The 25,903-nt window shown below is 48.4% G+C and overlaps 1 protein-coding gene across 8 annotated transcripts in view; it reads left to right on the top strand.

Annotated features, from left to right (window-relative positions):
• Positions 1 to 25,903, top strand: part of SULF2 (sulfatase 2) — a 137,143-nt gene that overhangs the window by 60,811 nt on the left and 50,429 nt on the right. The gene's annotated exons all lie outside the window — the stretch shown is intronic.

Raw genomic sequence — 25,903 nt, 5'->3', positions numbered from 1 at the left:
AGGTAGCCCAAAGCAGAGAGGCAGGCTGGGTGGAGAGGGGGTGCCCAGATTTCAACTGTGGACTACTATTCACTCTACTTTTTAAGAATGAGCAACTGAAAACAGGCAGGCCCACAGCAAACACACCTGAGGGATGGATTGGTCCACAGGCCACCAGCTTGCAAACTTCTTTCTAAGCTGGTGGTTCTCAAGGGAGCACACCGCCCCCTAGGGGTTAAACTCTGTGACAGCATTGCCGGTGATGGTGAAGGATTTGACTTTGCTGGCTTCCTGGGGGCGGGGACTAGGAAGGACTTGGATGTCCTGCTCTGCACAGCAGAGCCCACGTGGCCCCCACATTGCACTGTATTCCACATAGCTTCTGAGTTTCCTGCCACATCACTCATATGGGTAGATTATTTTATGTTTATTGTCGTCTGAGCCTTGAACCTACGTCTATTTTATGTGTAAATGCTGCAGGGTTTTTGCATATTCCCAGGAATGTATGGAACAAGAAAATGGAGGCAATATTATACTTGAGTGCAAAACTTTCCCAAGAGTCATTCCTTATTTCCGAAAGTCCCATCCCCGATGGCGGTGCTACCCCAAAGGATTTGAATGGCAAATGTCACCCGCCCACCCAGCTGCCCTTGTAACTGTCACATTCCCAGTGAATCCGTGTCTAGGTGCAGGCGTCTGCCTGACTACAGACACAGAGCGTCTGTCTGACTACTCTGTTGTATCTTCTTGATGGATGTGCTGGGGAAATTTTATATTGAAATTTATCTTCATTATAAATTGCTTTCCTTTTATTTTTCTTGTAGATTGCAGTTAGAGCATTTTATTGATTTTCCGGAAATGACATGCATAGGTAGCTTTTGTTGCCTATAAATTTCCTTTCAAGAAAACAAAGTTGCTCTACAAAATATTTGTCATAGAAATGGGAGGTCAGTCTAATGGCGCTGAGAACAGCTCTTTGAAGGATCCAGGTGGTGTCAGATTCCTCCAAGGCGATAATTAAATATCCGTTGAGTGACAGGCCTTGTTCTGAGGGTCTGTTGTGGATTTTCTGCCCCCCTCTAGCCCATCTCTCTGAACAAAACCACACTTTAAAAGGCACAAGACAGAGATTTAAGATACAGCTTGTCCTGGTGGTGACTCAGCAGGCAATAAAACCTGTCACTAGAGATGGAGCCCTCCATGCCCAGCTAATTGAGTTTCCAGGGAATGAATGGGCCTCGTCCTCATTTGCAGGAGCTGCAAGACCCTTCTAGGGAGCGGATGGCTAGGGCCAGCATTTAATTAGGCACAGGCAGTCCGCCCTCCATGCCACTGACACCCAGAGCTCCGCCTGGCCCTGCTACAACCAGTCAGCAGGGCCTTGGTGTCCTCTGCAGCCCAGTCTTCCTCGATAGCTACAGCCTTGCTAAAAACAGGCAGGTGGAAGACAGGAATGCATGGAGTGGCAAGACAGAAGCAGCTCTCGCCTCTCGCCCTGGTGATCTGCTTGTCCCTGTTTGTCCCCAGCAGCTGGCCATTCCTTATCCCCACCCACAGTCAGAGGACACTTTTAAAAAAATGTAAACCTAACCCATCACTTCCGGCTGAAAACCTCCCATGGCTGCCCCCTGCTGTTTGGGTAAACTGGCGTCTCCTCGTCAGGGCTGCCAAGACCTTGCTTGGCCTGGGCCTGCTCACCTCTGTGTCCACATCTCCTACCTGTCCCTTCCTTGGTGACAGCACTCAGGCTGCCTACCCTCTTTGTTCCTCAGAACTTCCAAGGTCATTCCTGCCCCGGGCCCTTTGTACGTGCAGTCACCTCTGTCTGGAGCACCAGCCCGCAACCTTTTTGGTACATGCAACCAGTTTCATGGAGGACAGTTTTTCCATGGACTGGGGGTGAGGGATGTTTTGGGATGATTCAAGTGTATTACATTTGTTGTGCACTTTATTTCTAATATTATTACATTGTAATATGTAATGAAATAATTATACACCTCACCATAATGTAGACTCAGTGGGAGCCCGAGCTTGTTTTCCTGTGACCAGATGGTCTCACCCGGGGGCAATGGGAGACAGTGACAGATCATCAGGCATTAGATTGTCATAAGGAGCTCGCAACCTAGATCCCCCGCATGCACAGTTCACAACAGGGTTCGTGCTTCTATGAGAATCTGCTGCTGATCTAATGGGAGGCAGAGTTCAGGCAGTAATGCGAATGGGAAGCGGCTGTAAATACAGATAAAGTTCGCTCACTCACCTGCCACTCACCTTCTGCTATGCAGCCCAGTTCCTAACAGGCCACAGACCACTACCTGTCTATCTGTCTGCAGCCCAGGGGTTGGGGATCCCGGGTCTAGAGCGTTGTTCACACACCGCAGAGAACTTCCTCCATCCATTCTCTCTTCCTTCCTTCCTTTCCTGTGTCGGTTAGTACTCCTCACCCCTGTCATTCTCAACCATGACACTGGGCTTTTTGTTCTTCTTAGGACTTCTCACACCCTTGAAATTATCTTGCGTGTTTGTGAACTTTTTTTTTTTTTTTTTTTGAGATGGAGTCTCACTCTGTCACCAGGCTGGAGTACAGTGGCATGATCTTGGCTCACTGCAACCTCCACCTCCCAGGTTCAAGCAGTTCCCCTGCCTCTGCCTCCCAAGTAGCTGGGACTACAGGCACCCACCACTACACTCAGCTAATTTCATTTTTTGCTTTCGGTTTTTTTTGTTGTTGTTTTTTTTCTGTGGAGACAGAGTCTCACTCTGTCGCCCAACCTGGAGTGCAGTGCCACCATCTCAGCTCACTATAGCCTCCACCTCCCAGGTTCAAGTGATTCTCCTGCCTCAGCCTCCCGAGTAGCTGGCATTACAGGTGCGTGCCACCACACCCAGCTAATTTTTTATATTTTGAGTAGAGATGGGGTTTTACCATGTTGGCCAGGCTGGTCTCGAACTCCTGACCTCAAGTGATCCACCTGCCTCGGCCTCCCAGAGTGCTGGGATTACAGGCATGAGCTACCGCACCCGGCCAATTTTTGTCTTTTTAGTAGAGACGGGGTTTCACCATATTGGCCAGGTTGGTCTTGAACTCCTGACCTCAAATGATCTGCCTGCCTTGGCCTCCCAAAGTGCTGGGATTACAGGCATGAGCCACCACACCGGGCCAGTGAACTTATTTTTTACATGTTTTGTTTGCTGCCCATCCAGAAATAGCACCAGGCAGGTATTGGGTACTCAGTAAAGATTTGAACAAGGCCAAGCACGGTGGCTCACATCTGTAATCCCAGCACTTCAGGAGGCTGTGGCGGGAGGATCACTTGAGCCCAGGAGTTTAAGACCAGCCTGGGCAACATAGAGAGACCCTGTCTCTACAAATAATTTTAAAAACTGGCCAGGCATAGTGGTGCACACTTGTGGTCCCAGCTCCTTGAGAGGCTGAGATGGGAGGATCACTTAAAAGCCCAGGCTGTTAAGGCCTGCAGTGAGCCATGATCGTGCCACTGCACTACAACCTGGGCAAGTGAAACCTCAACTCAAAAGGAAAAAAAATTGAACAAATGGAGAACTCTTGGGCCCTAGGCTTGAAGTAAGCAAGAAAATGAAAACAAAATGGAATTTAAATTACTATCTCATATATCCAGCATGAAGAAACATAATTGAAATTAGTTCAGGCAAACTTTCCCAGGTCCCAGTGCGCAAATGCTGTCAGAACCCTATCTTTCTGCTTCTTGGGTTTTTTGTCGTTTGGGTTGGCTTTATTAGGAAGGTTCCCTCTTTGTGATGGCAAAATGGCCGCCACAGGTCCATCTCCCCAGTATAGTGACCCCAGCTGAAAGACAGGCCTCTTTCCAAGGGCTCCAGCAAAAGTTCCAGGGAAAGCTCTCATTGGCTCATCTAGGGTCCTATGTCTCTTTCACCCAATCACAGCAGCCAGGCAAAAGGAGATACACTGATTGGCCAGGCCAACATCTTAGGCCTGGTCCAGGAGTCAGAGCTAGAAAGGGCCTCATCAGAACATGTAAGGCTGAGAAAGGGAAAAGGTTGGTTCCCTCCCTCTTTTTGGTAACTGAAGGCACCGTTATGAAAAGATAAGAGAATGGATTCTGGGTGGAAAAATAAAACAGATATCCACTGTAGAAACCCACATGCAGGCTGGGCATGGTAGCTCACACCGGCAATCCTGCACTTTGGGAGGCTGAGGCGGGTGGATCACTTGAGGTCAGGAGTTCGAGACCAGCCTGACCAACATGGTGAAACCCCGTCTCTACTAAAAAAATACAAAATCGGCCGGGTGTGGTGGCGCATGCCTGTAATCCCAGGTACCAAGGAGGCTGAGGCAGGAGAATCGCTTGAACCCAGGAGGCGGAGGGTTGCAGTGAGCCAAGATCATGCCACTGCGCTGCAGCCTGGGTAACGAGTGAAATTCTGTCTAAAAAAAAAAAAAAAAAAATAGCTTCTCCTTAAAGGACAAGTGGGAGGAAAGCATTTCTCCCAGCCCCCAGCTTGCTCTGCTTCCAACATAAGATGCCTCCTTCGTGCGGAATCATGACCCCACCTTCTTCATTGGTTTTCACACAGCTTTCAGTTCAGCAAGATCCCATCTCTGGCATCCAGAACTTTTACAGCATTGATTTATCACTTCGTGCAGTGATTTGCATTTAGTGTTCTTTTTTTCAAAAGCAGAAGAACTCAACTCAGGCTGTAACCTTGCAAAGCAGCACAAAGTTAAAAGGATCCAGTTACAGAATATCAGAAATACCCCAGCCCTGAGAGCTTTGGAGCTCTGGGTTTATTTAATGCGTTTCTTCCCAGCCCTGCCTCCTCAGCCAATTTGTCTGCCAAAAAAACAAAGACTTCAGTCCTGTGGCATTTCACATCTAATATTTATGCTGTTCTAGAGTTTGCAAAAGGGCTTCCTTTTCATTTATCACTGTTCCTCAGGAGCCTCCAGCTCCCCTGCTAGGTGAATGGGATTGTTCTCTGCTGCCCAGACCAGGAGCCCCAAGAAGCCAAATGACAGATGATGAAAGTGGCCCAGTGGAGCTCTTCGGCTGGTGTCGGGGTAGGATCAAAACTCAGCCTAAACCACCTCAGCTTATGGATCTTGCAAAATGGCAGCTGGCAACCTGAGTCTACACTTCAACCCCACATTTCTGTCAGAGTTACAAGATGCTTTTTAAAATCTGGAAATTTCACCAAAAATATCCAGATTCCAAACTTCTCTTAAAAAAAAAAAAAAGGTGATGATAGGCCAGGCGCGGTGGCCTGTAATCCCAGCACTTTGGGAGGCGAAGGTGGGTGGATCACTTGAGGCCAGGAGTTCAAGACCAGCCTGGCCAACATGGTAAAACCCTGTCTCTACTAAAAATACAAAAAAAATTAGCCAGGCGTAGTGGCGTGCACCTGTACTCCCAGCTACTCAGGAGGCTAAGGTAGGAGAATCACTTGAACCGGGAGGCAGTGGTTGCAGTGAGCCAAGATCACACCACTGCACTCCAGCCTGGGTGACAAAGTGAGACCCTGTCTCAAAAAAAAAAAAAAAAAAATGTGTATATATAAAGGCCGGGCGCGGTGCCTCAAGCCTGTAATTCCAGCACTTTGGGAGGCCAAGGTGGGCGAATCACGAGGTCAGGAGATCAAGACCATCCTGGCTAACATGGTGAAAACCCATCTCTACTACTAAAAAAATACAAAAATAAAATTAGCCAGGCATGGTGGCAGGTGTCTGTAGTCCTAGCTACTTGGGAGGCTGAGGCAGGAGAATGGCGTGAACCCGGGAGGTGGAGCTTGCAGTGAGATCGTGCCACTGCACTCCAGCCTGGGCAACAGAACAAGACTGTGTCTCGAAAAATAAAACAAAAATTTGAAATGATGATGATGATGATATTGCCATTACTGGTAACATTCCTGCATGGTGGTGGTCAGTAAACTGTGGCCTACAGGAGTCTGCTGCCAGGTTTTATAAAGTGTTTCGGAAGACAGCCACACCCATTAGTGTAGGTACTGTCTGTAGCTGCTTTGGCTCTATGGTGGCAGAATCGAATCGTTGCAATAGAGACCTTATGGCTGCATAGCTGAAAACTCTTACAGTCTGGCCCTTTGCAGAAATAGTTTGCTGAGTCGTCCTAAGTGGGGCTAGCCCACGGGATTTGTGTCACAGGTACCCTCAGGACTTACTAGAATATAGGCAGAGTTGAGGGGTACTTCAGTCCCTAATTAACAGTGGTGTAGAGATGACAGGTGCTTATTTCTCTCCCATTTGACAGTTCGGGCATGAACAGCCTAGAGATGATGTGGCAGGCATGGTGTTGGCTCCCAGGCTGCTGATGGGTGATGGTTGGACGGCATTCCATCATCCTGGGCGATCGTCCTTATCTAAAGCAGCATCCCATCCTGTCCGCATCCAGCCAGCAGGGCACAGAAACTATAAGAGAAGCCCACTTCCCTTCCTGGAGGGGAGTTTCCAGAAGTCACACACCACCTGGTGTACCCCTCCAGTTCACAGAAAATACAGAGAATTACAAAGGAAGCCAATTATATCAAAAGAGTTATCAAAATATTTGACAAACTATGATATGTATGCTGCTTTACACATAAAATGGCACGATGAAGCAGTTATTTAATGGACAATTGATAAGTCTTGTAACTTCCATGATTTCGAAGTAGTGCTGACTTAAATATTTCAGGAAGTCCATGTTGACTGCAATGTGATATGAAAATATCCGTGATTCCCATTGGTGACGAAGTCCCAGGGACCATCATTCATAATTGAAGGGGATGCTGGTTACAGGTGGATGGAAAAAAACAAATACGTACTTTTCCCATTCAATTTCAGGAAATTATATCTTGAGACAACAGATTAAGAAGCTCTTCCTTAGGTGATCTGATTCGATTCCATGGCATTAAGTGCCATCTAAATGCTTACAGCTCCTCAGTTTCTAATTCTAGCCCAGACCTTTCCCGTGAACCTGGTCTGTTTCCACCTGCATGTCTAACCTGAGTCTCAAGGTTAATGTGTCTGATTTCTTTATCAACCCCCTTCCCCAACTCTGCCCCTCCCAGTGTCCCTTTCCTAAATAAGGGCACATCTGTCCTCCTTGTTGCTCAGACCAAAAACCTTGAGTTATCCTTGACTCTCCTTACTGCTTTCCCATGCTACATCAGCAAATCCCATTGGTTCCACCTTCAAAAATAGTCTGGAACCAACCACCCAAGCCCTTCACCTACCACAATTCCAGTCATTACAGTCTGTCTCCTGAATGACTGTGAGAGTCTCCGAACATTCCAGTTCCCTGCCTCGGACTAGCCTGAACTCTAGGACAGAAGCTCCAGGAAGATGCAGGTTTTTTGCTGCTTTGATTTTTTTCTGTTTTGTTCACGGGTATCCCCAATGTCTAGAACCATCCCAGTCACATAGGAGTCCTCCTTTAATGTTTACTGATTATAAATGAATATATAACATCATGATCAATAATATTATAATACAAACAATAACCATTTAGAGGCAGTTAACATATTTTCTCATTGAATCTTTCCCAACAACTTTGTCATGTAGGGATATTATTATTATCCCCATTTTGCAGTTGAGAAAACTGAGCTGGAAGGCAGAGGTAGCTGAACTTAAACCCAGGCTGTTGGTTCCAGAGCCCATGCCCAACCCTCAGCCCTGCCTGCCTCAGAGGATAAAAATCATTTCTGAGGCCAGGCCAGGTGGGTCACGCCTGTAATCCTAGCACTTTGGGAGGCTGAGGCGGGTGGATCACGAGGTCAGGAGAGCAAGACCATCTTAACCAACTAGGTGAAATCCCGTCCCTACTAAAAATACAATAAATTAGCTGGGCGTGGTGGCGGCGCGTGCCTGTAATCCCAGCTACTCAAGAGGCTGAGACAGGAGAATCGCTTGAACCTGGGAGGCGGAGGTTGCCGTGAGCCGAGATCGCGCCACTGAACTCCAGCCTGACAACAGAGTGAGACTCCATCTCAAAAAAAAATAATAATAATCTCTGAAACCCTATACTTCTGGAAAGACTGCTCTGGATAATGACTGTGGCTCCTACCTGTGTCCCTCACCTATGCTTCAAGAAAGGCAGAGTCCTCGGGTCCTGGGAATGACCCTCAAAAACCCACGGCTGGATGAATTCTGGGAGGATGCAGCATGGAAAGATAACCTCAGTGTGGAAATTCCCTTTGCCTGGAATTCTGGCAGAAAGCTCTTTGGGGATAGTCTGAGCCACATCAGAGAGGAGGAGCTCTCGGAGGCTGAGTCCCACTTGTGTGTGTCCCCACCTTTAGCCACAGGGCAGTCCCTTGGCTGGTCCCTCTTCCCTGGAGGGTTCCCTGCCTCTCCACATCCCCATGGATGGGAAGTACTCTGGTCTGTGGTCAGTGGAGTCCTGCTGAGAGGCTGGACAAGGTAGTCACCAAAAGCCAGGTGGAGACAGACAACCTGGGGCTGAGCCTCATCTCAGCTCTGACACTTGGCAGTTGTGGGATGTTGGGTGAAAAGAGGACTTTGCCTCTCTGTGCCTCAGTTTCTCCATCTGTAAAATAGGGACCCAAAAAGGATCTACCTCACTGGGGTGTTGTAGATCATCATCTAAACCAGTGGCTCTCAAAGCGTGATCCAGGATCTCTAGACTCAAAACTATTTTCATATAATACTAGGACACTATTTACCTTTTTACCCACATTTTCCTTAATGGTAGACAGTGGAGTTTTCTAGCAGGTTCATAGCATATCTAGTTATCTAAAAAGGATTAAAATACCCTTCCCTTTTCCATCTGCATATCCATTTTATTTTATTTTTTAGAAATTGGGTCTCGCTTGTCACCCAGGCTGAAGTGCAGTGGCACAATCACAGCTCATTGCAGCCTTGAACTCCTGGGTTCAAGTGATCCTGCCACCTCAACCTCTCGAGTAGCTGGGAATACAGGCACACACCACCACGACTGGCTACGTATTTTTTTTTTAGTTTTTGTAGAGATGAAGTCTCACTTTGTCACCCAGGCTGGTCTCGAACTCCTTCAAGCAATCCTCCTGCCTTGGCCCCCCAAAATGCTGGGATTACAGATGTGAGCCACTGAACCTGGTCTCCATCTGCATATCTGTGTGAGGCTGGATTTTACATGTTAACCAAAACAATATATCTCAGCAGATTGAATGCCAAAACAGATGTAAGAATCCTGCTGCCTTCCAGTAAACAAGACATTGAAGAGATTGGCAAAAATGTAAAACAGTGCAACTCTTCTCATTAATTGTATTTTGTTTGGGAAAAATTAAGTTATTTATCTTTTTTTTTTTTAGGATGGAGTCTTGCTCTGCTCTGTCACCCAAGCTGGAGTGCAGTGGTGCGAGCTCACCTCACTGCAACCTCCACCTCCTGGGTTCAAGCAATTCTCCTGCCTCAGCCTCCCAAATAGCTGGAATTACAGGTGCCCACCACCACACCTGGCTAATTTTTGTATTTTTAGTAGAGACGGGGTTTCACCATGTTGGCCAGGCTGGTCCTGAACTCCTGACCACATGAGCCACCACACCCAGCCTCGATCATTTTTTAAAAGTATGCTAACAAGTAGTGAGTTTACTATTTAAATGAGTGAACGAATATGTTTTAAATTTCTCAGTTTTCATCTCTAATATAATAACTGTCACTAGATATAACCAACATAAACAAGACTCTGGGTTCCTTAATCAATTTTGACCATATTGAAAAGCACTGCTGTTGCCTTACACTGACACTGAGTGCTTTTTTGGTTTTATAAAGCACACCCAGAAATGGAAGTCATGTCCCATGTGGGCCAAATAGATCCAGGTTCAGCCAACCAAACACCATACAATCAAATAGGAAGATAACAATTTAACAATTCTACCCACTCCTCCACTCGCAGAGGGTGTGCACTGGATGATAAAAAAATAAATCTCACTTTGGGAGGCCGAGACGGGCGGATCACGAGGTCAGGAGATCGAGACCATCCTGGCTAATACGGTGAAACCCTGTCTCTACTTAAAAAAAAAAATACAAAAAACTAGCCGGGCGAGGTGGCGGGCGCCTGTAGTCCCAGCTACTCAGGAGGCTGAGGCAGGAGAATGGCGTAAACCCGGGAGGCGGAGTTTGCAGTGAGCTGAGATCCGGCCACTGCACTCCAGCCTGGGTGGCAAAGCAAGACTCCGTCTCAAAAAAAAAAAAAAAAAAAAAAAAAAATATAAATCTACGTTCCCAGCCAGGCACAGTGGCTCACATCTGTAATCCCAGCACTTTGGGAGGCTGAGGCGGGTGGATCACTTGAAGTCAGGAGTTCAAGACTGGCCTGGCCAACATAGTGAAACCCTGTCTCTACTAACAATACAAAAATTAGCCAGGCGTGGTGGTGAACACCTGTAATCCCAGCCAGTCGGAGGCTGAGGCAAGAGAATCACTGGAACCTGGGAGGTGGAGGTTGCAGTGAGTCGAGATTGTGCCATTGTGCTTCAGCCTGGGTGACAGAGTGGGACTCCATCTCAACAAAAAATTAAAAAAGTCGACATTCCCTCACTCAGCTGTGTCTCCCACAGGCCTCCCATTACAGGGTGTTCCTTGGTTCAGGCATTTACCCATTTATTCCACAAACGTTCATTGAGGTCTCATCGCTGACCAAGCCCTGTTCTAGATGTGGGGACACAGGGGACAAGGGACGCAGCAGCCCCTGCCCTCATGGGGCTGGTACTCTGGTGGGAGAAGCACGTAATTAAAACTAGAAGACAGAGAAATGTGGTGAATAAATATGTGGAGAAGCAATGTCAGGGGAAAGGAGAGAGCCTGGGCGGTGTGGTGAGATGCCATTTTAATAGGAGGGTTAGGATTGAACCCCAGTAAGTTAACATTTGAGGCTGGACATGGTGGCTCACACCTGTAATCCCAGAACTGAGAAAGGCCAAGGTGGGCAGATCACTTGAGCCCAGGAATTGAGACCAGCCTGGGCAACATAATGAAACTCTGTCTCTCCAAAAAAAAAAAAAATACAAAAATTAGCTGGGCATAGTGGCTTGTGCCTATGGTCTCAGCTACTTGGAAGGCTGAGGTGGGAGGATAGCTTGAGCCTAGAGAGGTTGAGGGAGCAGTGAGTCATGACCTTACCGCTGCACTCCAGCCTGGGTGACAGAGTGAGGCCCTATACGGGAAAAAAAATAAAAGTAAAAAGCTTTGGGCAAATAGCTGGGAAAGGTGAGGAAGCAGCCCATGCAGGTATCCGAGGAAGGTGATTCTTCCAGGAACAGCAGAGGCAAAGGCCCGGGATCAAGAATGAGCTTTGAGGTTGGGGTGCTGGTAGGATAGAGGGAGACCACGGAACAGGAGGCCAGGGGGGAAGTGGGGGCAGATGCAGTCAGGGAGCGGGACAGGAGACAGTTGTAGGACTTTGTAGGGCATGGCGTGGACTTTGGATTTTAGTTTAGGTGGATGTGGAGCCATTGAAGGGCTTTGTACAGAGTTGGGGGCTTGAACAAATTTGCGATTTAATGGGATCCTTCTGGCTGCTGTGGAAGATGGGCTGAAGGTGGAGGGAGGAGACAGGAGGACCAGGGAGGAGGTTCCAGCAAGATCCAGGCAGAGGCAGTGGTGGCTTAGACCAAGATGGTGACAGGCGGATGATAAGAAGTAGTCAGACCTGGATGTGTCCTGAGGGTGAAGCTGCTGGGACGTATGTGAGGGAGGACAGAGGAGCTGAAGTCCCCCCATGGGGACTGGCATTGACGGTCCCCCTTGACCCACTGGCATTGACGGATGTATGGATCACAGGGTGAAAATCAAGAGGCCGGTGTGAAGTGCTGGTTTGACACCAAATGAAGTGATTTGAAGGAGATTACTAAGTATGCAACGGTCCAAATGATACATCAAAGTGGCCAAACGTGCGTGAGAGGCACGCGGACAGCCGGAATTTACATGATGCCACGAAGGGCAAAGACCCCGTTTTGTTTTCACAGACTTTGTGCATGTGAAATAGCACGGGTCTGTTTCGGGAAGGATGGACTTTCCACAGGGTTCTGCTTCATTTTTCAGCGACCTTTCTGAATTGCTTTGGCAAACACTGTTTATTGTCATTGGCTCAGCTCCACGCTCCGGCCCATCTCTGCTAATAGATGTGTGTCATGCTCAGCCGACTTCTCTGTGCAGCATGAACACTCCTCCCCAAGCTCATTACTGGAGTCTCGGAGGGGCCTTGCCATTTTCCAAAACGGTGTCACATCTGGTTTCTAACAACCATTTTTATTTCTCCAGAGGCCCAAGTTTTCATCCCCCTGCCTGAAAAAGGAAAGCAGGCTGGATTTTGGGAACTCACAGTTCCTTTTTGGGTTTTTGTTTTTGTTTTTGTTTTTTTAGTATTTTTATTATTTATTTATTACTGGTTTTTTTTTTTTTTTTTTCAGAGACAGAATCTCACTCTGTTGCCCAGGCTGGAGTGCAGTGGCACAATCATGGCTCACTGCAGACCTGAACTCCTGAGCTCAAGTGATCCTCCTACCTCGGCCTCCCAAAGTGCTGGAATTACAGGCGCGAGTCACTGCACCCGGCCCTTTTTCAGAGTTCTTAATGCACAATCTCATTTGCTGCTGCTCCCATTTTATAAGAATTCACTGAGGCTCAGACAGGAGCACTCACTTGCCCAAGGAGTCAGAGTCCTCTGACTCTGTAAACCAAGCTCTTGAAAGCCACACTGCACCCCTGTCGTTATTGGCACATTTGGACAACTTTTTAAATGGCGCACTTTACACAGTTTCACAACCTTGGCACTGGTGACACTTTGGGGCCGGATCATTCTTTACTGGGGGAGGAGGGCTGTCCCATGCATTGGAAGATGGTCAGCAGCATCCCTGGCCTCTGCCCGCTGATGCCTGTAGCACATTCCCCCACCCCCACCCCCAGGTCATAGCAGTGAAAAATGGCTCCACACACTGCCCATTGTCCTCTGCAGGGCAAAGTCACCCCTGGTTCAGTGTATTCTGCACACAGACGTGCAGTTGGCAGCCCTACCTGCTCCATTGACCCGTTTTTCTTCAGCGTGCAGCACTGTCCTGCAGACACTGTAATAGAAATTCCTTCCTTTCTTTTTCTTTTTCTTTTTCTTTCCCCGTCCCCGCCCCCCAAGACAGGGTCTCGCTCTGTTACCCAAGCTGGAGTGCAGTGGCAGGATCTTGGTTCATTTGCAGCCTCTGCCTCACTTCCTGGGCTCAGGTGATTCTCCCACCCCAGCCTCCCAAGTAGCTGGAACTACAGGCGTGCACCACCACACCTGGCTAACTTTTTGGTTTTTTGGTGGAGACTGGGCTTCTCCATGTTGCCCAGGCTGGCCTCAGACTCCTGAGCTCAAGCAATCTGCCCATCTTGGCCTCCCAAAGTGCTGAGATTACAGGCGTGAGCCACCACGCCTAGCCTAGAATCCCTTTCAGTAAGACATGCGGTTGCCACCTCTCCTGTGCTCCTGGGCAAGGGATGTGAGGCTTAACGTTAGAGGGCGCTGCCCTACCTTGCACGTCATGTGTACCTCAATCAGGTCCACCTACCAGCCCTCCTGTCGGCCGCTGCTCACCGTATGCACATGCTCACCGTATGCACACTCTGGGCCAGGTACTGGGCTGGGGCTACAGTGGCCAGGCATGGCTCCTGCCTTATGGACCCCACACCCTCGTTGGGGAGATGAGGATAAACAAGAAAACAAACGCATCTATAGGATAATTTCAGAGAGTGCAGAGTGCTGTGGAGGAAATAAACAGCCCGGTGAGTATAGACGAATGGGTGGTCACAGACAACGTCTCATCTGACCTGAGACACCACCGTGAGGAGGAGGCAGGCATCCCAGGCAGAGGGAAGAGCAGGTGCCAGTGCCCGGCGGGGTAGAGAGCTTGGCTCATAGGGAGCGTGAGGCCTGGAGAAGTCGGAACAGAGTGAGCCCAGCAGCACGTCCCTGAAGGGAGATGGTCTGATGGCTCTTGGGCTCAGAAGGGTCCTCTGGCCATTTAGGGAAGTTGGGACTCTGGGAGGGCTGCGGAGGCAGAAGTCCAGTTGGAAGTTGGCTGTGAGAAGGAAACAGGTGAAGAAGCAAGATGCATTTCTGTCTTTTTGGGGATTTTATACCCTGTGTATATGTATATGTTGTGTATTCGTGTATGTGTGTATATGTGCTTTTATTGTATTTTCATATATTGTGTATATATGTACATGTATATTCATGCATTGTGTATATATGAATCTTGTATATCTATGCATGTGCGTATATGTGTGCCATATATTCATGTATCTGTATTTTTATGTCATTCACACATTGTATGTATTGTGTGTTCATGCATGTGTGTATATGTGGTGTATTTGTGCTTGTGTATATGTATTCATGCATGTGTGTATATGTATGTGTTGTATATTTATGCATGTGCGTAGATGTATGTGTGTGCACGTTCCAAAATATGAGGACAAATTGCCAAATCAAAGTGAATAAATATTTAATGAAATGGTGTCGCATGATTCAGCGAGTCAGCTCTGGAACATTTGGACTCTTAGAGAGTTGTTTGTCAATTACCTTTAATGTAGGGTGTGGGTGGAGATGGTGTGGGATGAACATGTACCAAAAGTTGCTGATGTCCTTAAAAAAGCCCTGTTGATATTTCCAGCCAGATGGCCCGTCGTGGGGGAGAGAAAGTCCTCCGAAAGCAGTGGGTGCTGTCTGTCCTGCTGGCTGCCTCTTGGGAGGCCCCCTAGGACAGATCAGGTCCTGTTTCACCCTTTGCATGCCTGTCAGCTCATCCACGTGCACAGCAGTGGGTGGGGGTGCACTGTCGTCTTACTCGTTGCCAACAACCACAGGGGACGAAGTCCTTTGTGGTCCCACAGCTAGGAGGTGGCAGATGCAGGATTCAAACCCAGACAGTCTGACTGCAGAGACACTTTGGCCACTCTGCCACATCACCACCTGTGTTACTAGGAAAAGGGAGAATTAATGCTGGGAGGAACACCGTGTTCCTACGCCGGCCCGGCATGGCAGGGACATGTCTGCAGCAGGGAGAGGTGGCCGAGGTTCCCAGTGGTTTCTGGTTGCAGGAGCCCTCTTTCTCCGCCATTGCCTTTGGCTTGCTTAGTATCCCCAATGATGCCTTGTGTGCCCCTGTGCCGGGTTTACCACCAGCTAATCTCAGTCCCTGGTCGCCACGAGACACAGCTTTCACAGACCACAAATGCAATTATTACAAGGCAATTTCAGTTAGATTTGGGGCTGGGAGAGAAAACAGAAGGGTCTCCTCCTCCCATCAGGCTCTGAATCGTTCCCTGGGAGCACTTAACTCAGACAAATGGGGAAGCAGCCACGTGGAGCCTCCACCGCAGAGCTGCCTGCAGGGGAAGTGGCCAACCTGCTGGGCCACGAAACAGGGTGCAGGAAGGATTTGGGGAGCTAGTGATCCCCTCCGGGGGAGCAGGAGGACTCCATTAAGCCAGATGTTAACAGCAAGAAGTTGGCTATAACAGGAGACGGGCCCGTTGGTGGATAATGAATATATAATCCTTAGTAGGCACTTGCTGTGTGCCGGTTCCAAGCAACGTACAGCCGTGTGTCACAGAACAATGGGGATACATGCTGAGAAGTGTGTCGTTAGGTGATTCTGTCTTTGTGCGAACATCATGGAGTGCACTTACGCCTGAATGGCGTAGCCTGCTACACACCTAGGCTCTGTGGTGTGACCTGTTTATTACTCCTAGACTACAGACCTCTACAGCATGTGACCCTACTGAATCCTGTAGGCGATGGTAACACAATGGGAAGTATTTGTGTATCTAAACATACATGAACGTATTAATAGAGTACAGTAAAAATATGGTGGGTATGGTGGCTCATGCATGTATTCCCAGCACTTTGGGAGGCCAAAGCGGGAGGATCACTTGAGCCCAGGAGTTCCAGACCAGCCTGGGCAACATAGTGACACCCCGTCTCTACTAAAAATTAAAACATTAGGCCGAGCGCGGTGGCTCAAGCCTGTAATCCCAGCACTTTGGGAGGCCGAGACGGGCGGATCACGAGGTCAGGAGATCGAGACCATCCTGGCTAACCCAGGAGTTCCAGACCAGCCTGGGCAACATAGTGACACCCCGTCTCTACTAAAAATTAAAACATTAGGCCGAGCGCGGTGGCTCAAGCCTGTAATCCCAGCACGTTGGGAGGCCGAGACGGGCGGATCACGAGGTCAGGAGATCGAGACCATCCTGGCTAACACGGTGAAACCCCGTCTCTACTAAAAATACAAAAACTAGCCGGGCGAGGTGGCGGGCGCCTGTAGTCCCAGCTACTCGGGAGGCTGAGGCAGGAGAATGACGTAAACCCGGGAGGCGGAGCTTGCAGTGAGCTGAGATCTGGCCACTGCACTCCAGTCCGGACAACAGAGCGAGACTCCGCCTCAAAAAAAAAAAAAAAACATTAGGCTGGGTGTGGTGGCTCATGCCTGTAATCCTAGCACTTTGGGAGGCTGAGGCGGGCAGATCACCTGAGGTCAGGAGTTCAAGACCAGCCTGGCCAACACGGTGAAACCTTGTCTGTACTAAAAATTTTTTAAAAAGCTAGGCATGATGGTGGACACCTGTAGTCCCACCTACTTGGGAGGCTGAAGCAGGAGAATTGCTTGAACCAGGTGGCGGAGGTTGCAGTGAGCTGAGATGGCACCACTGCACTCCAGCTTGGGCGACAGAGTGAGACTCCATCTAAAAAAAAAATTAAAAACATTAGCAAGGGGTGGTGATGTGCATCTGGAGCTACTCAGTAGGCTGAGTCAGGAGGATCACTTGAGCCTAGGAGTTTGAGCTTGCAGTGAGCCATGATAACACACTGCACTCCAACCTGAGCAACAGAGCAAGATCGTGGCTCAAAAAAAAAAAGTATTATAATGTTATGGGACCACCATTGTATATACGGTCTGTCATTGACCAAAATGTCATCTATACATATATTAGTTCTCATAGCAACCCTCTGAGGTAGATACTATTATTAACTCTATTTGACAGCTGGAGAAACAGAGGTATTAAGAGGTTAAAAGACTTGCCTAGGGACACAGAGCTTTCAGTGTTGTGAAATATCTCCAGGAACTCCTTTAATGTAAAGGGTTTTCTTTTTTTGTCAGCAGCATTTCCTTAGGAACATCATCCTTTTCATCACAACTTCTTCTTCATTTATGTCGCGTAAGTCTGCCTTCAGCTAAGCTCTTCTGGCTGTGTATAGAGTCTGTCAAACAGTGACACTGTCAACATTCCCACGATCTGCTTCCATTTCTTTTACAATTCCAATTTACTTTGAAGTTTCCATTTCAGCATCTTTTCATTTCTTTGCTGCACTTGCGTCTCTATTGGCCAGTTCTCTCCTTCACGATCCACTTTTGTAAACTGCCTTGTAGATGTGTTACTGAGTGACAAGGAGGTCACACCACTACACGTTTTGCTGTCTGTGCACGAACTGAATCACAGATGCACAGCAACCAAACACCTGTAATAGGCTTTGTGAGGAGCCACATGCTGGGCCATTGATCACAATGTGCATCGGTCATACACAGCAACCTGTGCACTGAAGGGTGAGCAATGGCATTTGTCCTTTATGCTGTCCCTCACAGTTAATCTACAGTAGTAACTAAGTTTAACCCATGTTGCAGGGGACTGGTGTTATTGGACTGAACTGTGGAAGCTAAAGTTTGTGCTTATTGGAACCATGCAGAGCAAGTGATCCTCCCAACTCAGGCTGTCATTGGCTGCTCTTCTTGTCATCATTGTCTTCCTCATTACCATCCTCGTTGTGTCATTGTTGCTTTTCCTTTGCACCACAGAGCCCCATGCGCTATCCTACCCAGTTTAGAATCTACCTCTGCTTAGCTGTCATCACTTCTTCCAGGTTACTGCTATCCTATTTGAAATTCCAAAGGGATCCTTTGTTGCACACGGGGAATTTTGCTTTACACCAGGGATTGGCAGACCCTTTCTGTAAAGAACCACATAGTAAATATTTTAGACTTGCACCCCCACCTCTGCCACCTCTATTGCAACTCAACTGTGCGATTCAGCCATTACGATGTGTAAACAGATAGAGTGGCTGTGTTCCAATAAAGCTTTATTTATAAAAGCAAGCAGCAGGCCAGATGTGGTTTCCAAACCCTGTGCAACACTAAGCATCTTGGGCCTTTTAATTGCAGGTGAAAGAACTCAAACTAAATTAAGCAAATAAAACAACACAAAAGTGCAGTGATGGGGTTTATGGATTTGCATAATTCAGGGTTTCTCAACTTCAGCACTAGTGGTATTTTGAGTGAGATGTTTCTCTATTATGGATGCTGTCTTGTGCATTATAAGATTTCTACCAGCATCCCTGGCCTCTGCCCACTGAATGCCAGTAGCAGCCCTTCAGCACCCAGTTGTGATAACCAAAAATGTCTCCATTGCCCAGTGTTCTCCCTAATTGAAAGACACTGATAAAACTGAAAATGCTAGCATTAGAAATGGTTTCAGGCCAGACACGGTGGCTCACGCCTGTAATCCCAGCACTTTGGGAGGCCAAGGTGGACTGATCACCTGAGGTCAGGAATTCGAGACTACCCTGGCCAACATGGCGAAACGCCTTCTCTACTAAAAATACAAAAATTAGCTGGGTGTGGTGGCGGGCACCTGTAGTCCCAGCTACTTGGGAGGCTGAGGTAGAAGAATCGCTTGAACTCAGGAGGTGGAGGTTGCAGTGAGCCGAGATCACACCACTGCACTCCAGCCTGGGAGACAGAGTGAGACTCTGTCTCAAAAAAAAAAAAAAAAAAAGTGGTTTCAGGTAAGATTGGATCCCCCAGGGCCTCAAACCAGCATCTCTCTCTCTTGTATCTCTGTATCTCTCTCTCTCTGTCTCTGTCTGTATCTTTCCCACCTCCACTTTTTTCGATATTGCTCAGACAGACTCTTCCCTTTGGTGGCAAGGTGGCTACCAGCAGCTTCAGTTATGTAGCCCACCAGTTCCAAGCCCTGAGGAAGAAAACCTTCTCTTTTCTAATAGCTCCCTAAAAATCCCAGGGCTGACTTGCTGCAGTTGGCCCAGCTTGGGTCACATGCCTTTGCCTCGACTAACCAGTTTACCCATGATCACCAGGGGAATGCAGTACTGATGGCTCAGTCAAGGATTTGCACACATTCCTGGAGTCAACAGTCAAGCTCAACCTGTGTGACTTAAATAAGGAAGTGTCGGTGCCCAAAGGATGACAGAGCCTGGCGGGTGAAGCCTCCACCTAGTGCCAGGCACACAGGAGGCAGTAAGTGCTCTGGCCTTTTAGCAGATGCCAGCCCTGGTACCCAGGGGCAGACACCAGCTAGCTCATTGTCAATGGCCTTTCCTGGCCTGCCATTAATTCCTCTTAATCTGCCTGCCACATTGTCCCACCCCCACGGCAGCCCCCAGCTTGCCCCACCTCCTCTTGTGCTGTCCCCACCTCAAAAGCTCAGCGAATCCAAGCTTCCCGGCACCAGCCACCTGCCACAATTTGGGCTGGGCTTTTAATCTTGGTTTTAATTCCAGCTCATTCTCCTGGCTGTATCTCCCAGCCCAGGAGCCCCAGGGCCCACGCTAATTTGCTTCTCCCACCTCCACTGGTGCCGGAATAACCATTTTTAAAAGTGCCTTGGGGAAATCTAATCAAATGAGAGCAAAATCTAATTTGGCACTAAAAGCCTCTGACTGAAGCCCTGTTTTCTAGAGCCTAGTGGAGACTGAATAATACACCCTTTTGGGGTTTTTAAGGGTTGGGGGTTGGAGAAAGGAAAGAGACGTGAAAGGGGAGATTCTAGCAGAGGAAACAGCTTGGGACATGCTGACATCTGTGGCACTGAAAAGAATGGGCAGGAGTGAGCTTCCATGGGCAGGAGGAGGACCCGCCCCCACTCCCCACGAAGAAATTCTTATCCCAGCAGCCAAGCCAAGAAGCTGAACTGTAGCATTCATCAGAAAGACCTTGGCCCAAGTCTTCAAGAACCAGTGGCTTCAGTGGGTGGGGACTTGGAAGATGTGGGAATGTAGCGGGAAACCCAGTTCCCCAGTGGGGAGTTCAGTGAAGCTTTTTTCTCTGACTTTCGGTTCACTTTTCTGCAAACTGAGGGGGTGAAAATCTGTGCCTCTTAAATGACTTGTGGTCTGGGCTCCTTTCAGAATGTGTCAAAAGCTGTGGACCTGTTTCCAGGAAAATGCACAAAAGGCAAAATCTGGCATGCAATATTCCAGGAGAGGTGCGGACCCTGCCACTCCTCAAGACAGTCTCCAGGACCCTATGGGATCTGTCCCCTCTTCCCTGCGATGCCATTTCCTCCCTCCCTCACCGTCCCCTTGGGTTCCACGATGCCCCCACGCCTGTACCAGCCTCAGGGCCTTTGCACCTGCCAGTTCCCTCTGCCTGGAGCAGTTTTCCTCCTGTCCCCTCTGACTCATGTTCTTCAGCCCAGCGGGGCCTCTCACAGCACTGTGTGGGGCCACTCTGTCCTGTCATTCTCCCTTATTTTCTTTATCGCGTTTGTCACTGTTCCCCACTAGAACATTAGCCGCACAAGGGCAGAAGGGATCCTGGTGGTCTTGTTCACTCCTGTGATTCCAGTGCCTGGGACAGCTCCCTGCATACCATAGGTGTTTAATCAATACTTGCCGAATGGATATAGGCATGTGTACCTTCCCTAGGGCAGTGGGACCTCAAATTCAGCAATTTCAAGTGCCACCATCATGATGTTTATCATGCCCAGTTACACTGATTCTATTAACATTTTACTCCAGATTGTTTCACCCTGGACTTCAGCTGTTTCAAAAGGAATCTTTTTACATCACCGCCAGTATTGTTTGCTGTGGATAGAAAGTGTCGGGGCTCTGTAGGGAGGTGTAACCAAAACGCAGGTAGTAAGAGCGAGATCTGGCATAAGGAAAGTGATTTTTTATTCGAAAGCTAGCTTAAGAGAAGAAGTACAGTCTTCCTGCCTTAAGAGTGCTGCTTTGCTTTTAGGAGCAGAAAGGAGGTGCTTTTAAAAGGGGGCCTGGCATGAATGGCACACAGGGGAGGAAGTGAGTGCTGGGGGGTCCGCGTATCTCACTGGAGTACTTCATCTACGGGGAAGTCAGCTGACAGCCACTGGTGCCTTTGTGGGTGGAACTAGGTTCTAAGGGTGGCCAGAAGCTCTCCACCTGGGAGGGAGTTTCACAGCAGGTATACTTTGGGTTGTAGATGGACCATTGTCTCTGGAGGCAACCTCCTGGTGAGTGAGAGTTCCGCTCCGGAGCCTCTAAGCAGGTGATTAGATGAACTTGGCCTGAAGAGACTGTCTGGTGTAGGGGAGGTAAAAGGTTTTAATTGCATTTCTAAAGGGCAAAGTGGGGCATAGGGGAAATGGAGAAAAAAGAAGAGTGAAAAATAATAAAACTCTGCCAGGCGGGGTGGCTCACACCTGCAATCCCAGCGCTTTGGGAGGCCAAGGCAGGCGGATCACCAGAGGTCAGGAGTTAAAGACCAGCTTGGCCAACATGGCAAAAACCTGTCTCTACTAAAAATACAAAAATTAGCGGGGCGTGATGGTCATGCCTGTAATCCCAGCTATTCAGGAGGCTGAGGCACGAGAACTGCTAGAACCTGAGAAGCGGAGGTTGCAGTGAGCTGAGATCACACCAGTGTCCTCCCGACTGAGTACAAGAGGAAGACTCCATCTCAAAAAAATAATAGTAATAACAATAATAAAGCTCATTTTTTTCTTAGAAAAATGGGAATACCAATTTATGAGGGGGCTTATTAAATTTTACCCTCTTCCTTGTTGAGGTCCTGAGCCGATTAAGAAATCAAACCCGAGAGTCAGCAGATGACAGTCAACACTGCACTCTGATGAATCTGGTGAAGGCTGGGTTTGAGGGCATGGCTTCCTTCTGAGGGCATTTGGGCTTCCTGACTAAACTCCAGAGTGTGACAGACTTTTCACTGATGCTGGTCTACACCTCTCCTCCCCACGTGGACAGGACAAGCCTCCTGAAAGCTGGCACTCCCTGGGGGCAGTTCAGTCCCCAGAGGAAAAGCACGGGAAGGACTGGGCTACCCATGCCCACTTTGGCCCTTCAAACCCACTAGACACATGGTAGGGGTCAGCAAACCACAGCCAGTGGACCTAACCAGGCCCTCCATTTGTTTTGGTAAATGAAGCTTTATCGGAACATAGCCCCGCCCACTTGTTTATGTCCTGTCTGTGACTTTTTTTTTTTTTCTTTTTAACAGTAGCAGGGTTTAGTAGTTGTCACAGAGACCCTTTGACCCACTGGCCCACAAAGCCTAAAATATCGGCTATCTGGCTTTTACAGAAAAGGTTTGGTGACCTCTGCTGTATATTGTCCCCCTCAGAGGAGGTACAGGAGAGCATGGAGAGAGGCCAAGAGTGTTACAGGAGTGGAGCCCCCCACATGGAGGGCAGCGTCAGAGGTGGGGGTCAAGGTCACTAGGTTTAGGAAATCTGGTTTCCTGAGCTTCACTTGGTCTCCAGGGGCCTTCCTGGCTCTCACAAGATGGCTCTAAAGACCTGAAGGGTGAGATACTAGAGGGTTGGACCATAGACAGGTTTATTTACATAAGAGAGGGTTTCTCAGCCGTGCACGGTGGCTTATGCCTGTAGTCCCAGAACTTGGGGAGGCTGAGGCAGGTGGATCACTTGAGGTCAGGAATTCGAGACCAGCCTGGCCAACATGGTGAAACCTCGTCTCTACTCAAGATACAAAAATTAGCTGGGCATCATGGCGCACGCTTATAGTCCCAGCTATTCAGGAGGCTGAGGCAGGAGAATCCCTTGGACCCAGGAGGTGAAGGTTGCAGTGAGGCGAGATCACGCCATTGCATTCCAGTCTGGGAAACAGAGACCCTCTCTCCAAAAAAAAAGAAAAAAGATATGGTTTATTAGATTAGGCGCTGCTGACATTTTGTCCTGGCTCAGTCTTCGTAGCGTGGGGGCTGCCATGTGCGTCGGCGAATATTGAGCAGCATCCCTGGCCTCCACCCACCAGATATCAACAGCACACCAAGTTGTAATGAAACCAAAAATGTCTCCAGACATTGCCAAGTGTCTCCTGGGGACAGAGATTACCCCTCTTCTGGCCAAGAGCCACTGCTTTGAGGAGCTGGATGCATTGAGGCATCTCCAACATTCCAGGTGCCAGAGAAAGAGAAGCGCAGGCCTTTAACTTGCCCGGGACTCTCATGCTGCCTCCCACTCCATCAGTGACTCCCTGACACCTAGCCAAGGACGCCCAGTCGCTGTTTAATTAGGCACCCACCACCTAATTACATTTCACTCTGTGAAAACTGGATATGACTCAGAGACTGTGCGGCCGGTTCCCCGCCGCCTCCTCTGCGGAACGCCAGGTTCTTCCCATTTATTTTTGCTTCGTCCTCCCACAGAAAGGGAGGTTCCATCCTGGACCTTACCCCTGAGGCTGCTGGGGGATCCTCCCTTCCTATTTTCACCTCTCCTGTGTACCCAGATCCTTCTAGGAGGTGTTTAATCAGCTCCTCCCTCTGGAGTGGTCACCTCCCAGCCCTGCATGGTGGGCGAGTTATTGAATGACGTGCTCCCCTTTGCCTTGTATTTTGGGGGTTCCAGAATCCCACTGCTTGGGTTCCTAAGGCATCTTGCCACTCCCGGAAAGTGTCAGCAATCTGCCAGGTCACCAGGAAAACCCCTGCAGAGGGAGCCAGCTCCGTTGCAGCTCTCCCAGGGCCAGGTGGCTCTGTACTTTCTCCAGGGACACTGGTGGATGGGTTGTCCTCTCCTCTAAGGGCACCAGAGCCCCATCCCACCCACTGTCCTTCCTCTGGGGGTTCACCTCCCCGGCCTTTCTCTTTTCATCCTGAGTTCTTAGCTGAGTACTCACACGCACAAGGCCCAACGCCGAGCTGTCTGTTAGCAAGATCTCCTTACGTCCCTACAACTGCCTGGAACGCTCGTGTTCTGTGCTCTCAACAATACTCGTCAGAAATTTCAGAACCGCGGTGTCCTCATCTAGTCCTCGTAGAAAGAGAGGACTAGAATAGGATTGCTGTCTCTAGTCAGCAATTATTGTACATGCAAACCAGGCACCATGGCTCACGCCTGTAATCTCAGCACTTTGGGAGGCTGAGGCAGGCAGATCGCTTGAGCTCAGGAGTTCAAGAACAGCCTGTGCAGCATGGTGAAACCCCTTCTCTACAAAAACTACAAAAATAAGTCAGGCATGGTGGCATGCGCCTGTTGTCCCAGCTACTCGAGAGGATGAGGTGGGAGGATCACTTGAGCCTGGGAGGTTGAGGCTGCAGTGAGCCGTGATGGTGCCACTACACTCCAACCTGGGTGGCAGAGTGAGACGTGTCTCAAAGAAAAAAAAATGTACATGCAAAATAAAAACAGAAGAAGACCATGAAGAGGACTTGTCTGTCTCCTCATCACAGAGAGTTTTTAGGCACATCCCCTTCCCGATGAATTAGGATGATTTTCTTTAAGCTTTGTTGTTGATGTAAAGCATGCATGTGGAAAAGTGCACGGCTCCCAAATGTCCAGGCCAGTGATGTGTCACCGACTGAACCAGCAAGACATAGAACAAGACCATTCATTAAACTCCCTTTGCTGCTCCCACCCACCCTCCCCCCGTCTCCAGGATACCCATTGTTTTTATTCTAACACCATAGGTTAGTTTGGCCTGTTCTCGAATTTCACATAGATGAGGTCATATGGCATGTATTCTTTTGTATCTGGTTTATTTCTCTTAACATTCTTAGGTTGTTGAGAGTAATCCCTGTTCTTGAATGTAGCACTAGGTCTTTCATTCAAGTTTCAATGTAGCCTTCCATTCTCTAAATATGCAACAATTTCTTTACCCATCCTTTTGTTGATAAACATTTCATTTGTTTCTACTTATTTACTATTACAAATGTGCTGTCATGTCTTACACCTGACTTTAGGTGAATGTATGAATACTTTTCTATTGGGTAGATACCCAAGATTTAAATGGCTGGGTAGAAGTTATCAGTGCGTTCAAATTTAGCAGACACAGCCAAAGAGTTCCCCACCGTGGTTGGACCAGTTGGGGCAGCCACCCAGTGTGTGAGGGCTCAAGTTGTCCCACATCCCCACCCATACTAAGCCCATTTTTTTAATGTTAGCCATTCTGGTTGCTGTGTAGTAGACAGAATCCAAGGGATCCACAAACTTCAATGGGGAAAAATAATTACAGTCTCATTTTTACTAACATACAGCTGAAACTTAGCATTTGCTTCCAATATGAGCATAGGCCATAAACCACAGTATGTTGGCAGAATCTGTAGCTTTGTCATCTGTAGAAATCACCAGTATTTTAATATCCCATTACAGTTGTTGCAGATATCACAAAATCAAATATTTTCACTTGTGACTGTTCTGAAATGATCACTCTCTACAAGGTTTTAAAAGACACAGTAGGCCAGGTGTGGTGGCTCATGCCTGTAATCCCAACACTTTGGGAAGCCAAGGCAGGCAGATCACCTGAGGTCAGGAGTTCAAGACCAGCCTGGCCAACATGGTGAAACCCCGTCTCTACTAAAAATACAAAAAATTAGCCAGGCATGGTGGCAGACGCCCGTAATCCCAGCTCCTCGGGAGGCTGAGACAGGAGAATCGCTTGAACCCAGGAGGCAGAGGTTGCAGTGAGCCAAGGTCGTGTCATTGCACTCTAGCCTGGGCAATAGAGCAAGATTCCATCTGAAATAAAAATCAAAAATAAAAGACACACTGTATTGCAAATGCTTTTGGTGTTTTGGTAACCGTATTTCCAAGCAATTGATTTTCTCTGTAACCCTATGTCTTGTATTCAATGCATGTAATAACATTGGAGAAGGGATCCATTGGCTCCGTGTGCCAGAGGGCTCCATGGCAGAGCAGGTGTGCATACGC

This window comes from Trachypithecus francoisi, unplaced genomic scaffold (assembly GCF_009764315.1).
Source record: "Trachypithecus francoisi isolate TF-2019V2 unplaced genomic scaffold, Tfra_2.0 Lachesis_group21, whole genome shotgun sequence".
Lineage (NCBI taxonomy): Eukaryota > Metazoa > Chordata > Mammalia > Primates > Cercopithecidae > Trachypithecus > Trachypithecus francoisi.
This window is presented reverse-complemented; position numbering and strand designations above follow the sequence as displayed.